The sequence below is a fragment of the Triticum aestivum genome, chromosome 1A (genome assembly GCF_018294505.1).
Source record: "Triticum aestivum cultivar Chinese Spring chromosome 1A, IWGSC CS RefSeq v2.1, whole genome shotgun sequence".
Classification (NCBI taxonomy): Eukaryota; Viridiplantae; Streptophyta; class Magnoliopsida; order Poales; family Poaceae; genus Triticum; species Triticum aestivum.
In genome coordinates this window covers 69,015,912-69,033,157 of record NC_057794.1, presented here as the reverse complement: position 1 = coordinate 69,033,157, position 17,246 = coordinate 69,015,912, and positions in this window count along the sequence as shown.

Here is a 17,246-nt window from a genome sequence, read left to right as displayed (position 1 = left end):
GTGTACCTGAGCATGAACAGGAACAAATCCTATGGAAGTGTCACTCCGAGGCTTATGGAGGACACCACGCTGGAGATAGAACTACACATAAGGTATTACAATCCGGTTTTTATTGGCCTACTCTCTTCAAGGATGCCCGTAAGTTTGTCTTATCTTATGATGAATGTCAAAGAATTGGTAATATTAGTAGACGTCAAGAAATGCCTATGAATTATTCACTTGTTATCGAACCATTTGATGTTTGGGGCTCTGATTATATGGGACCTTTTCCTGCCTCTAATGGATATACACATATTTTAGTTGCTGTTGATTACATTACTAAGTGGGCAGAAGATATTCCAACTAGTAGTGCTGATCATAACACCTCTATTAAGATGCTTAAAGAAGTTATTTTTCCAAGATTTGGAGTCCCTAGATATTTAATGACTGATGGTGGTTCACATTTTATTCATGGTGCTTTCCGTAAAATGCTTGCTAAATATGATGTTAATCATAGAATTGCATCTCCTTATCACCCGCAATCTAGTGGTCAAGTAGAATTGAGCAACAGAGAACTCAAATTAATTTTACAAAAGATTGTTAACAGATCTTGAAAGAATTGGTCCAAGAAACTTGATGATGCATTATGGGCCTATAGAACTGCATATAAAATTCCTATGGGTATGTCTCGAACTAGAACATAAGGCTTATTGGGCTATTAAAGAGCTCAACTATGATTTCAAACTTGCTGGTGAGAAGAGGTTATTTGACATTATCTCACTTGATGAATGGAGAACCCAAGCCTATGAGAATGCCAAATTATTTAAAGGGAAAGTTAAAAGATGGCATGACAAAAGAATACAAAAGCGTGAGTTTAATGTAGGTGATTATGTATTGCTATACAACTCTCGTTTAAGATTTTTTGCAGGAAAACTTCTCTCTAAATGGGAAGGTCCTTACGTTATAGAGGAGGTCTATTGTTCCGGTGCTATAAAAATCAACAACTTCGAAGGCACAAATCCGAAGGTGGTGAACAGTCAAAGAATTAAACATTATATCTCAGGTAATCCTATAAATGTGGAAACCAATGTTATTGAAACCGTAACCCCGGAGGAATACATAAGGGATACTTTCCGGAACGTTTCAGACTCCGAAAAGGAATAGGTATGTGGTGCGGTAAGTAAACCGACTCCAAAATAGTTCTAATGGCAATTTTCTTCCGTTTTGGAATATTTAGAAAAATAGAAAAATAAGAAGCAGTCCGGGAAGGACACGAGGGCTCCACGAGGGTGGAGGGCGCGCCCCCTACCTCGTGGGCATCTCGTGTGCTCTCCGGACTCCATTTTCTTACACGACACGTATTTTGGTCGGTAAAAATTCATTATATAACCTCCCGAAGGTTTTGACTCACGTATCACGCAAAAATCTCCTGTCTTTGTTTCGAGATGTTTTTCTGACAGATCCAGGTCGTCATGTCTTCTTCAAGTGCCCCCAAGGACCAGTTTTTCGAGAAGGTCATCAACCCCTACCTCGCGAAGGTGCTGCAACACCCTTAAACCATTGAGATGCGTGAGGGGTTGTTGCACATCCGCGATGTTGAGGGACCAAGGAAGACCGGAAGCACGGAGGCAAGGCTCAAGGCATTGGAGCGAGAAGTTTTCAAGTGTCAGAGATGGTGGAGCGTGGACTCGATTTCAATCACATTATGATCACGGAGTTCACCAACAACCACAAGCTGGACGTCAAGGACATTGGGGAGGCCATCTTCAAGCTTCATGAGAAAATCGAGCACCTCCAAGCCCAGATCTATGACCTGCAAAATCAAAACTGTGAGTATGAATATAGATTCAAGAGGATGAGTTTGGCTGCAGATTTGAGGTTTCAGGAGACTCGATCATCCTTCTATGATGGTGAGCCTATGCCTTGGAAGAAGGACGACAAGCCTACGCCATCAACATAACCATCACCTTCTCCACCAACAAAGAAGAATTGAGTATCTGGTATGGGCACTCCCCTTGGCAACTGCCAAGCTTGGGGGAGTGCCCCGGTATCGTATCACCATCACTTTTATCTTTACCGTTTTTCTTAGTTCGATCCTTTTGCTAATATCTTGATCTAGTAGAATAAAGTTTTAGTATGATCTAGTTGTGAGTTTTGCTTTATGATCCTTCTATGTAATCGAGTCCATGAGCTATATATAATAAATATTAGTGTTGAGTCAAGGGCTTGATTATTTTGCCATGATCTTGAGTGAATAAAAGAAAAGAGAAGGAAATAAAAAGAATAAAAGAGATCATATGGATCTTATGGAGAGTAGTGAGCTCACATAGAAAAATTATGATGCATAAAAGATGTTGAGAGTTGACAAACATAGTTTTGGTCATTGTTGCAATTAATAGGAAGTAATAAAGAAAGAGAGGTCTTCACATATAAATATACTACCTTGGACATCTTTTATGATTGTGAGCACTCATTAAAATATGACATGCTAAAAGAGTTGATGTTGAACAAGGAAGACAACGTAATGGATTATGTTTTCTTACATCTGAGATAAATTATATTGTCTTGGATAATCCAACATGATTGAGCTTGCCTTCCCCCCTCATGCTAGCCAAATCCTTTGCATCAAGTAGAGATACTACTTGTGCTTCCAAACACCCTTAAACCAGTTTTGCCATGAGAGTCCACCTATCTACCTATGGATTGACTAAGATCCTTGAAGTAAGTTGTCATTGGTGCAAGCAATAAAAATTGCTCTCTAAATATGTATGATTGATTGGTGTGGAGGAAATAAGCTTTATACGATCATGTGATATGGAATAAATAAAAGCGACAGACTGCATAATAAAGGTCCATATCACAAGTGGCAATATAAAGTGACGTTCTTTCGCATTAAGATTTTGTGCATCCAACCATAAAAGCGCATGACAACCTCTGCTTCCCTCTGCGAAGGGCCTATCTTTTACTTTTGTCTCCTACCTTGCATAACAGTCATGGTGACCTTCACCTTTCCTTTTTACATTTTATCTTTTGGCAAGCACAACATGTTGGAAAGATCCTGGTATATATGGCTAATTGGATGTGAGTTTTCGTTAACTATTATTGTTGACATTACCCTTGAGGTAAAACATTGGGAGCCAAAACTATAAGCCCCTATCTTTCTCTGTGTCCGATTAAAACTCCATACCCATAAGTATTGCGTGAGTGTTAGCAATTGTGAAAGACTATATGATAGTTGAGTATGTGGACTTGCTGAAAAGCTCTTATATTGACTCTTTCCTATGTTATGATAAATTGCAATTGCTCCAATGACTAAGATTATAGTTTGTTAGTTTTCAATGAAGTTTATGATTCATACTTGAAATTGTGATTGAATTGTTACTCTAGCATAAGAAATCATATGACAAGAATTATATAAGTTGCTGTTCTAAGAATGATCATGATGCTCTCATGTTCGTATTTTATTTTTATTGACACCTCTATCTCTAAACATGTGGACATATTTTTCGATTTCGGCTTTCGCTTGAGGATAAGCGAGGTCTAAGCTTGGGGGAGTTGATACATACATTTTGCATCATGCTTTTATATCGATATTTATTGCATTATAGGCTGTTATTACACATTATGTCACAATACTTATGCCTATTCTCTCTTATTTTACAAGGTTTACATAAAGAGGGAGAATGCCGGCAGCAGGGGTTCTGGGCTGGAAAAGGAGCAAATATTAGAGACCTATTCTGCACAGCTCCAAAAGTCCTGAAACTTCACGGAAGACGTTTTCAGAATATATGAAAAATATTGAGCTCAAGAAGTTCACCAGAGGGGCCACACCCTGCCCACGAGGGTGGGGGGCGCGCCCTACCCCCCTGGGCACGCCCCCTACCTCGTGGGCCCCCTGGTGGCCCTCTGATGGCCATCTTCTGCTATATGGAGTCTTTCGATGAGGAAAAAATCATAATCCATCTTTCCGGACGAGACTTCGCCGCCACGAGGCGGAACCTTGGCGGAATCAATCTAGGGCTCTGGTGGAGCTGTTCTGCCGGGGAAACTTCCCTTCGGTAGGGGGAAATCATTGCCATCATCATCACCAACGCTCCTCTCATCGGGAGAGGGCAATCTCCATCAAGATCTTCACCAGCACCATCTCCTCTCAAAACCCTAGTTCATCTCTTGTATCCAATTCTTCTCTCCAAGTCCGGGATTGGTACCTGTGGGTTGCTAGTTGATATCTACTACACAACCTTCTTCTTGTAGACGTTGTTGGGCCTCCAAGTGCAGAGGTTTGTAGGACAGTAGGAAATTTCCCTCAAGTGGATGACCTAAGGTTTATCAATCCGTAGGAGGCGTAGGATGAAGATGGTCTCCCTCAAGAAACCGTGCAACCAAATAACAAAGAGTCTCTTGTGTCCCCAACACACCCAATACAATGGTAAATTGTATAGGTGCACTAGTTCGGCGAAGAGATGGTGATACAAGTGGTATATGGATAGTAGGTAAAGGTTTTTGTAATCTGAAAATAAAAAAACAGCAAGGTAGCAAGTGATAAAAGTGAGCATAAACGATATTGCAATCATAGGAAACAAGGCCTAGGGTTCATACTTTCGCTAGTGTAAGTTCCCTCAACAATAATAGCATAATTGGATCACATAACTATCCCTCAACATGCAACAAAGAGTAACTCCAAAGTCACTTATAGCGGAGAACAAACGAAGAGATTATGGTAGGGTAAGAAACCACCTCAAAGTTATTCTTTCCAATCAATCTGTTGGGCTATTCCTATAAGTGTCACAAACAGCCCTAGAGTTCGTACTAGAATAACACCTTAAGACACAAATCAACCAAAACCCAAATGTCACCTAGATACTCCAATGTCACCTCAAGTATCCGTGGGTATGATTATATGATATGCATCACACAATCTCAGATTCATCTATTCAACCAACACATAGAACCTCAAAGAGTGCCCCCAAGTTCTACCGGAGAATCACGACGAAAATGTGTGCCAAACCCTATGCATAGGTTCATGGGCAGACCCCGCAAGTTGATCACCAAAACATACATCAAGTGAATCATGTGGTATTCCATTGTCACCATAGATACGCACGGCAAGACATACATCAAGTGTTCTCAAATCTTTAAAGACTCAATCTGATAAGATAACTTCAAAGGGGAAACTCAATTCATTACAAAAGAGAAGAGGGGGAGGAGAAACATAAGATCCAACTATAATAGCAAAGCTCGTGATACATCAAGATCGTGCTAAATCAAGAACACGAGAGAGAGAGAGAGAGAGATCAAACGCATAGCTACTGATACATACCCTTAGCCCCGAGGGAGAACTACCCCCTCCTCGTCATGGAGAGCATCGGGATGATGAAGATGGCCACCGGAGAAGGATTCCCCCTCCGGCAGGGTGCCGGAACGAGTCTAGATTGGCTTTCGGTGGCTACGGAGGATTCTGGCGGCGAAACTCCCAATTTATTGTGCTCCCCGATCGTTTTAGGGTATATGGAGATATATAGGCAGAAGAAGTACGTCAGGGGGGCCACGAGGGGCCCACGAGGGTGGAGGGCGCGCCCAGGGGGGGTGGGCGCGCCCCCTGCCTCAGGGCCTCCTCGTAGATCCCCTGATGTGCACTTCAAGTCTTCTGGGTTGCTTTCCTTCAAAAAATGAGTTCCGTGAAGTTTCAGGTCAATTGGACTCCGTTTGGTTTTCCTTTTCTTCGAAACCCTAAAATAGGCAAAAAAATAGAAACTGGCACTGGGCTCTGGGTTAATAAGTTAGTCCCAAAAAATAATTTAAAAGTGTATAATAAAGCCCATAAACATCCAAAATAGAAGATAATATAGCATGGAGCAATCAAAAATTATAGATACGTTGGAGACGTATCAGCATCCCCAAGCTTAATTCCTGCTCGTCCTCGAGTACGTAAATGATAAAAACAGAATTTTAGATGCGGAGTGCTACTTGGCATAATTTTAATGTAATTCTTCTTAATTGTGGCATGAATATTCAGATCCGAAAGATTCAAGATAAAAGTTCATATTGACATAAAAATAATAATACTTCAACCATACTAACTAAGCAATTATGTCTTCTCAAAATAACATGGCCAAAGAAAGTTCATCCCTACGAAATCATATAGTTTAGTCATGCTCCATTTTCGTCACACAAGAATGCTCTCATCATGCACAACCCCGATGACAAGCCAAGCAATTGTTTCATACATTAGTAATCTCAAACCTATAAATTTTCACGCAATATATGAGCACGAGCCATGGACATAGCGCTATGGGTGGAATAGAATATGATGATGGGGGTTATGTGGAGAAGACAAAAAAGGAGAAAGTATCACATCAACGAGGCTAATCAATGGGCTATGGAGATGCCCATCGATTGCTGTTAATGCAAGGAGTAGGGATTGCCATGCAACGGATGCACTAGAGATATAAATGTATGAAAGCTCAACAAAAGAAACTAAGTGGGTGTGCATCCAACTTGCTTGCTCACGAAGACCTAGGGCACTTGAGGAGGCCCATTGTTGGAATATACAAGCCAAGTTCTATAATGAAAAATTCCCACTAGTATATGAAAGTGAGAAAACAAGAGACTCTCTATCATGAGGATTATGGTGCTACTTTGAAGCACAAGTGTGGCAAAGGATAGTAGCATTGTCCCTTCTCTCTTTTTCTCTAATTTTTTCTTTTTTTCTTTTTTTGGGCCTTCTCCTTTTTTTTATTCCTCACTTGGGACAATGCTCTAGAAAATGATGATCATCACACTTCTATTTATTTACAACTCAATGATTACAACTCGATGCTAGAACAAAAGATGACTCTATATGAATGCCTCCGGCGGTGTACCGGGATATGCAATGAACCAAGAGTGACATGTATGAAAAATTATGAACGGTGGCTTTGCCACAAATACGATGTCAACTACATGATCATGCAAAGCAATATGATAATGATGATGTGCGTGTCGTAATAAACAGGATGGTGGAAAGTTGCATGTCAATATATCTCAGAATGGCTATGGAAATGCCATAATAGGTAGGTATGGTGGCTGTTTTGAGGAAGATATAAGGAGGTTTATGTGTGACAGAGCGTATCATATCACGGGGTTTGGATGCACCGGCGAAGTTTGCACCAATTCTCAATGTGAGAAAGGGCAATGCACGGTACCGAAGAGGCTAGCAATGATGGAAGCGTGAGAGTGCGTATAATCCATGGACTCAACATTAGTCATAAATAACTCACATACTTATTGAAAAAATCTACAAGTCATCAAAAACCTTGGCACTACGCGCATGCTCCTAGGGGGATAGATTGGTAGGAAAAAACCATCGCTCGTCCCCGACCGCCACTCATAAGGAAGACAATCAAATAACACCTCATGTTTCAAATTTGTTACACAACGTTTACCATACGTGCATGCTACGGGACTTGCAAACTTCAACACAAGCATTTCTCTAATTCACAACTACTCAACTAGCACGACTTTGATATTATTACCTCCATATCTCAAAACAATCATCAAGCATCAAACTTCTCTTAGTATTCAATACTCTATATGAAAGTTTTTACTATTCTTGGATGCCTAGCATATTAGGATTATTTAAGCAAATTACCATGCTATTTAAAACTCTCAAAATGATATAAGTGAAGCATGAGAGTTCTTCTATTTCTGTAATACCACCACTGTGCTCTAAAAGGATATAAGTGAAGCACTAGAGCAACAACAAACTACTCCAGAAGATATAAGTGAAGATCAATGAGTAGTCGAATAATTATGAAACTATGTGAAGACTCTCTAACATTTAATAATATCAGATCTTGGTATTTTATTTAAACAACAAGCGAAACAAAATAAAATGAAATGACGCTCCAAGCAAAACACATATCATGTGGCAAATAACAATATAGCTCCAAGTAAAGTTACCGATGAACGAAGACGAAAGAGGGGATGCCTTCCGGGGCATCCCCAATCTTAGGCTCTTGCCACTCCTTAGTCCATAGTCCATCAAATCTTTACCCAAAACTTGAAAACTTCACAACACAAAACTTAACAGAAAACTCGTAAGCTCCGTTAGCGAAAGAAAACAAAACACCACTTCAAGGTACTGTAATGAACTCATTCTTTATTTATATTTGTGTTAAACCTACTGTATTCCAACTTCTCTATGGTTTATAAACTCTTTTACAAGCCATAGATTCATCAAAATAAGTACACAACACATGAAAAACAGAATCTGTCAAAAACAGAACAGTCTGTAGTAATCTGTAACTAACGCAAACTTCTGGAACTCATAAAATTCCCAAATAAATTGCTGGACGTGAGGAATTTATCTATTAATCATCTGCAAAAATAATTAACTAAATAGCTGTAACGCCCTCGATGCGGCTATATCTCCCACGTGTCGAAGCACGACTTAGAGGCATAACCGCATTGAAAGCAATGTCGCAAGTGAGGTAATCTTCATAGAACCCATATAATACATAAGGGAAAGAGATACATAGTTGGCTTACAATCGCCACTTCAGAAAATACATGAATAAAGCAATACATCATCCAGAGACAATCAAGGTTCGACTACGGAACCAAAATAAAAGAAGACTACCCCAAATGCTACACAGATCCCCGATCGACCCCAACTGGGCTCCGCTACTGATCAACTAGAATGAAGCAACATAAAGGACAAGATCTTCGTCGAGCTCGTCCTGAGCTTGGTTGCATCATCTGCACGGTTCAACGGCACCTGCAAGCTGGTTTTGGAAGTATCTGTGAGTCACGGGGACTCAGCAATCTCACACCCTCGCGATCAAGACTATATAAGCTTATGGGTAAGGTAAAGGCATGAGGAGGAGCTGCAGCAAGCGACTAGCATATATGTTGGCTAACATATACAGATGAGAGCGAGAAGAGAAGGCAAAGCACGATCGAACAACTATGATCAAGAAGTGATCCTAGAACAACCTACGCCAAACATAACTCCAACACCGTGTTCACTTCCCGGACTCCGCTGGAAAGAGACCATCATGATTACACATGCGGTTGATGTATTTTAATTAAGGTCAACTTCAGGTTTTCTACAACCGGACATTAACAAATTCCCATATGCCCATAACCGCGGGCACGGCTTTCGAAAGTTCAAAACCATGCAGGGGTGTCCTAACTTAGCCCATCACAAGCTCTCACGGTTAACGAAGGATATTCCTTCAAGCGGGAAGACCCGATCAGACTAGGAATCCTGGTTACAAGACATTTCTACAGGGTAAAACTAATCCAGCAACACCGCCCGAATGTGCTGACAAATCCCGATAGGAGCTGCACATATCTTGTTCTCAGGGCACACTCAGATGAGCTCTCCATACAACTAAAACCAAACCTCGAGTTTCCCCGAGGGGGGCGCTGCACAGGACTCTAGTTTGGACCAACACTCAGAGGAGCACTGGCCCGGGGGGGTTTAAATAAAGATGACCCTTGAGTCCATGAAACCCAAGGGAAAAAGGCTAGGTGGCAAATGGTAAAACCAATGTTGGGCATTGCTGGAAGAGTTTTTTTCAAGGCGAACTGTCAAGGGGTTCCCATTATTACCCAACTGCGTAAGGAACGCAAAATCTGGGAACATAACACTGATATGACGGAAACTAGGGCGGCAAGAGTGGAACAAAACACTAGGCAAAAGGCCAAGCCTTCCACCCTTTACCAAGTATATAGATTCATTAATTAAATAAGAGATATTGTGATATCCCAACAAGTAAACATGTCCCAACAAGGAACAGCATCTCCATGTTCCAACAAGGAACAAACTTCAATCTTCACCTGCAACTAACAACGCTATAAGAGGGGCTGAGCAAAGCGGTAACATAGCCAAACAACGGTTTCGTAGGACAAGGTGGGTTAGAGGCTTGGTTCAACAATATGGGAGGCATGATAAGCAAGTGGTAGGTATCGCAGCATAGGCATAGCGAAAGAGCGAGCAACTAGCAAGCAAAGATAGAAGTGATTTCGAGGGTATGGTCGTCTTGCCTGAAATCCCGCGAGGAAGAAGAACGAGTCCATGAAGAAGACAAATGGACGTAGATGAATGGGTCCTCACAACACAACGTTACCGGAACCAACCCGAAGAAGCAACACCGGAAAGAAGCAAACAACATAGTAAACAACCACGACATGAACATGGCAGGATGCACAATCAAGTATGATGCATGTCCAGTTTAGAGAAGCATGGCATGGCAAAATGCACAAACAACCCTACAAATTAAGTGGAGCTCAAGATGCAACTCCGTTGCATATTGACGAAACACCACATTCAAGTTATTTAGTTCGATCTCGTTTATGTACCCAACAATATTAAATGTTGTTAAGCATGTCAAGAGGTGGAACATAAAGGGATTATCTATCTAAAAAATTTAAATGGGGCCGGATATAGCAAACAACAAATCCGGTAAATCCCGATATGCATTAGTAAATTAATGCAAACAACAATTTAAACCATCTTAATGTTGTTAACATGATGCGGATGACATGTGCAAAATTATGCAAGTTTTAAAGAAAATGTTGATAAGAACATTATATGGAGCATTTGTCATCGTGGCGGAAAGAAAAGGGGTGCCACGGCAATGATAACGAAAACGGTGCCACTGCAACGTTCCAGTTCCGGTACTCGATTGAGATACCGACGCGAAGGGGAAGTGTGCGGATGCGTGCAAAAGATGGTGGGGCGCTCCCGGATACCGGGTTCCCACATGTTGGTGGCAAGGCAAAAGAGGGGCAACGTGCACCGATAGTTAAGACTCGAGGCAAAACAAGGGTGCATCTCATACAACATGCATTCGTTCACGGGCGTCGTCTCGGCGGTTATACCTTCCAGGTGCATTCTCGGAGCGGTTCGGGTTCGTAGAGGAAGTAGAGGAAGTAGTCGTCCACGGCGACGGTAGTTGTACACGGGCCTTCGGCCACGGAAGTAGTCGTACAACGTTTTCATAGAGGGACTTGACGAATCTGAGTAACTTGGGTTCGACGGTGGTCGTTCACATCCATAGTCGCACAAGGTTCCGTAAATGTTCGGGGTCTCGGCGAGGAGCTCGGCGTTTCGGTGCGGTGTAGGGGTACATGTCGATGGTCGTCGTGGTACTTGGTGTTTCGCACTTGCCGATCTCGTCAACCTGAAGGGGTACTTGGTACAATCCGGATAGTCATGCACTTGTCGTCGAGGAACTTGACGGATCCGAGGCTTCCGGAGGCGACGGTAGTGGGACTTGGTGAAACCGAGTTCTTCGGAGGTCATCATGGTACTTGTTCACGTTGTAGTCGTACACTTGGTCTTGTTGGATTCGCAACAACGGTAGTGGAACTTGACGCTTGAGGTTCAAATATGAGGTCGGACATGCAGCCATTCATAGTCAAACTTGGCGCCTCCGGGTCATGTACTTGGCGAGTTTGCATGTAGAGGTACTTGGCAAAAATCCTGGAGACGATGCGTCCGCGTACGGTTCTTGGTGACGTTCTTGTTGGTCCAAAAAAGAAGCAAGACAAGAGGCTGGAGGTGCAGCAGTGGCGACAGCATGGCTTGGCCGCGGGATGAGGTGCGGGGCAGGAAGCAGGAGCAGAGGGGTGACTGAGCGGAGCAGAGGAGCAGCGCTCATGCTCAGCAGCAGAGCGGCGGCTTCGCGGGCCTCAGGCGGTGGGCGACAGCAGGATCCGAGCCGCAGAGAGATGGTCTCGGGCGCGAGGACTCGACGGCGCCCGATCCCGGCGGGATCGAGGGAGGAGCGGGCGGTGACCTCCAGGCGGTCCTAGCAGAGGAGGCAGCACCTTCGGCAGGACAAGGTGGTGGTCATCGACGCGGCCGGACGACGAGCAAGCGTCTAGAGGAGGCTCGGCGGAGGAGCGGCGACCGCTTGAAGGTCGAGGTCGCCGGCGGCTGGATGGAGCTCCGGCAGTAGGACACGAGCTTCGGTGGTGGCGCTAGCAACAAGGAGCAACTCCGGCGATGGCGCTCGCCAGGCGGCACCGGAGGTGGCAGGGCGTGAGGTGAAGGCCGGCAGTGTTGGCGTTTAAGATCGAGAGGGAGGAGGGGGTTCGAGCGAACGAAGATGGGAAACGAGCCAAGGCTCTCTCTCTGGCGGTGCGAGGGAACACGAGAGGGAGAGGCCAGGGTAACAAGAGAGAGGGCTAGCGAGCGAGGGGATCGGGCTAGGTTTAGCACTGGTGGGGGTCGGCTGGGCCTATGGGCCGGCGCGGGAGGTCTGCTGGCCTCGCTGCGGGAGGCCTAGGTGGGCTGGCGCGAGTGTGGCCTAGGGAGGCCCAGTTGGGCTCTCTTCTCTCTCTCTCTCTCTTTAATAGAGAAGAGAGAAAAAAAGAGAGTTAAAGAATTATAAGAAGAGGCCATGATCAAGAATAAAAATGGTGGGACATATTTGTAAGGCTTTATAGAATACTTCCAACCCAACAACAATGGTTCCAACAAAATAGGGGCAGTTAAATCCAAGATTATTAAACTTGCACCGAAGAAGTTTGAATGGAGTATAAACTTTAGGTGTGCCCAAAAATGGTAAGAATTTAGGAGGAGCCTCGATAGAAGAGATGAGAAAAATTGGCAAGGTTTGAAGGTCAACTCGAAGAGGAATAGACATGGGAAAATATGTTGCACGTGTGTTATGGTGAATTTCAAATAAATGGAATATTTTATAATAGCTCCACTAATATCGGGAGGATATGTTATAAAGAGAAGTCACTCTTCCCTTGATTTAAATGGATCGAAGATCCACACAAATTATTTAGTTGAGATGCAAAAGATTATGACATGATGATATGATATGCAATGCATGACACGCAAGCAATGACAAGGCAAAGACAACGAATAAGCGGAGGACACCTGGCACGTCGGTCTCGGGGCATTACAACACTCCACCACTATGAGAGGATCTCGACCCGAGATCTAGAATGGCACCGGAGGGAAAACAGAAAAGAAAGAGGAGAGGTAAAACTAAGTTGCTCCTTTGACCAATGAGTGAAACCAAAGAACCTTGCAAAGGTTAAGCCATTTTGAGAAAAGAAAAAAAACAACGGAGATGATCGAAGCTGAAAACACTCCGTTAGAAAAGAGGAACAAGGGAGAACAACTTCGGGCAGCACTCTGATTGAAAAGAAAAGGAATTAAATAAGAACTTGATAAGATGAGAAGATACTTGATGAAATCAGAATACACTGCCTCCGGAACTATTGAAAGAATGGCACAATGGGTAAGAATGATTTCAGGCAGCAGTCCGGTTGAGAAGGGAGGCAAAACTTGACAGGATGGGAAGAACTCGAAAAGCAGGCACGATACTCTGGTTAAAAGGATAAGGACGAAGAGAACACGATCCTGACAAAACAAGAAGATGGGTTGCAGAGAGCAACATCACAACGCCTCCGGAACGAAGGGAAAACAAGATCTTGAGAGAGCATGGTTACAACAAATGCTAGAACGGAGTTGTTGGAAAACCAACAACGAAAAGAATAAGCTTGATATGGTCTTATGGAATACATCTCAAAATATGAGGTGACAACCTGCCACTTACGGAAAAAAGAAATGGATTGGTATGAAACAAGGAGACGAGAAAGCTATTTCACCGGGAGGATAACGAAGAACTTGGGTCTTTTATAAGCACCATAGATAGAAACAAACCTTAGGGAAGGCTTAGGTGAAAAATAACGCAAGATAACTCCAATGACGAGCTTGATGGATTTAAAATATCTCATTCTTGATAACTTGTGAACCATGAAACACGAAGGAAAATTTTCAACAATGACATAACACCACCTCAAAAGATAAGATAGAACGAATTGTCCTCCGGATTACAAAATGAAGAAAACTTGAGCTCCTCTGAAAAGAATCTCAATGAACACTTCGGAGAAGGAATTATATCCTTGCTAAACCATCATGTAGAACCTTCATGAAGAACTCCGATAACAAAAGGATGATCAAAACGGAATGAAGTAGAAGTTGAAAACACAAGTTGAATCATTGCAATGATTAGATGGATCTTCACGACGAGATAATTGAGAGAGCTTGGAACTCCGAAAAAAAGATGAGACACATGAAATCAAGAATTTGATTAACCTCTGGAATAAGGAATAGAATTTACATGATGAAACAAGAATAAGAATTACATTATGCTTATCCTTCATCAATTAAATTGATGACAAGCAACGGATTTGGCATACCACTTATACTCATAGAAAGATGAAGATAGATATAGTGCAAACATGAGAAAAGACCTCAACGATCCACCGGTAGAATTTGAAAACAACCAATGAATTGATATGATAAATGAAGGAAGAAGAATCTTGGAAGAATCACCATAAGAATTAAAATGAACGAAGTAAAGGGATGAATCACCGGTAAGATAATAGAGAAGGAATGAAGATACTTGAGGGAATTTAGCTACATGAGAACGAAAAAGATCACAAGCTGATAAGAGAAAACTTGAATGATGCACCGGTAAGATTTGGATAACGAGAGCTGAAAGCTGGAATGAATAATATTTAAAAAGATGGCCTTCGGAGGAAAGAAATGGAAACAACTCATGAAATGCTCCGGATGGTTGAAAAGAATTCTCACAATCGAAAACAACTATGAGAGGATGGCATCAAGCTAGAACCATGAATCTTCGAGAGAATGGACCAAGTTTTGTAGGAAACACTTCTTTGGTCTTCAAAATCTAAGAATGACGACGAGATACGGCACCATGAGTTATTGAGGCACTCCGGAATGAAGAATAGAAAGGTTGAGCCAACGATGAAAAGAATTCGATAGATCTTGGAGAAAAACATAAGACTGATGATAATTCATTCTTATGTCAAACTTAAAAAGATTTGATAATCGCTCCGGGAAAATAAGAAGAGTCAGGTAAGATCCTGGGAAAAGACCTGTGGGTTAGGGCCCACTCAAAAGAAACACCGTTGAAAAGATTACTTGAAAAGGAGAATGCACCGGTTGAATTAAGTGACTTGAATGAGATAACATCCTCGAAAGAGCTTGAACAAATGTAGAGTGGTTGCTGGACGTGAGAAATTTATCTATTAATCATCTGCAAAAATAATTAACTAAATAGCACTCTCCAATAAAAAATGGCAGCAATTCTCATGAGCGCTAAAGTTTCTGTTTTTTACAGCAAGATCAACAAGACTTTCCCCAAGTCTTCCCAACGGTTCTACTTGGCACAAACACTAATTTGAAGCATAAAAAACCACATCTAAATAGAGGATAGATGAATTATTTATTACTAAACAGGAACAAAAAGCAAGGAACAAAAATAAAATTGGGTTGCCTCCCAACAAGCGCTAGCGTTTAATGCCCCCAGCTAGGCATGATGATTTCAACGATGCTCACATAAAAGATAAGAGTTGAAACATAAAGAGAGCATCATGAAGAATATGACTAGCACATTTAAGTCTAACATACTTCCTATGCATAGGTATTTTGTGAGCAAACAACTTATGGGAACAAGAATCAACTTGCATAGGAAGGTAAAACAAGCATAACTTCAAAACTTTAAGCACATAGAGAGGAAACTTGATATTATTGCAATTCCTACAAGCATATATTCCTCCCTCATAATAATTTTCAGTAGCATCATGAATGAATTCAACAATATAACCAGCACCTAAAGCATTCTTTTCATGATCTACAAGCATAGAAAATTTACTACTCTCCACATAAGCAAACTTCTTCTCATGAATAGTAGTGGGAGCAAACTCAACAAAATAACTAACATGTGAGGCATAATCCAATTGAAAACTACAATCATGATGACAAGTTTCATGGATATCATTATTCTTTATAGCAAACAAGTCATCACAACAATCATCATAAATAGGAACTTTCTTTCTCATAATCAATTGGAACCTCTTCCGGGATAGTAGATTCATCACAAAATAAAGTCATGACCTCTCCAAATCTACTTTCATCAATATAATCATCATAAATAGGAGGCATGCTTTCATCATAATAAATTTGCTTATCAAAACTTGGGGGACAAAAAATATCATCTTCATCAAACATAGCTTCCCCAAGCTTGTGGCTTTGCATATCATTAGCATCATGGATATTCAAGGAATTCATACTAACAACATTGCAATCATGCTCATCATTCAAATATTTAGTGCCAAACATTTTAATGCATTCTTCTTCTAGCACTTGAGCACAATTATCGGAATCCTTATTTTCATGATAGATATTAAAAAGATGAAGCATATGAGGTACCCTTAGTTCCATGTTTTTAAATTTTCTTTTATAAACTAAACTAGTGATAAAACAAGAAACTAAAAGACTCGATTGCAAGATCTAAAGATATACCTTCAAGCACTCACCTCCCTGGCAACGGAGCCAGAAAAGAGCTTGATGTCTACTACACAACCTTCTTCTTGTAGACATTGTTGGACCTCCAAGTGCAGAGGCTTGTAGGACAGTAGCAAATTTCCCTCAAGTGGATGACCTAAGGTTTATCAATCCGTAGGAGGCGTAGGATGAAGATGGTCTCTCTCAAGCAACCCTGCAACCAAATAACAAAGAGTCTCTTGTGTCCCCAACACACCCAATACAATGGTAAATTGTATCGGTGCACTAGTTCGGAGAAGAGATGGTGATACAAGTGGTATATGGATAGTAGATAAAGGTTTTTGTTATCTAAAAATATAAAAACAGCAAGGTAGCAAGTGATAAAAGTGAGCATAAACGGTATTGCAATGATAGGAAACAAGGCCTAGGGTTCATACTTTCGCTAGTGTAAGTTCCCTCAACAATAATAGCATAATTGGATCACATAACTATCCCTCAACATGCAACAAAGAGTCACTCCAAAGTCACTAATAGCGGCGAACAAACGAAGAGATTATGGTAGGGTATGAAACCACCTCAAAGTTATTCTTTCCAATCAATCTGTTGGGCTATTCCTATAAGTGTCACAAACAGCCCTAGAGTTCGTACTAGAATAACACCTTAAGAGACAAGTCAACCAAAACCCTAATTTCACCTAGATACTCCAAAGTCACCTCAAGTATCCGTGGGTATGATTATACGATATGCATCACACAATATCAGATTCATCTATTCAACCAACACATAGAACCTCAAAGAGTGCCCCAAAGTTCTACCGGAGAATCACGACGAAAACGTGTGCCAACCCCTATGCATAGGTTCATGGGCAGAACCCGCAAGTTGATCACCAAAACATACATCAAGTGAATCACGTGGTATCCCATTGTCACCATAGATAC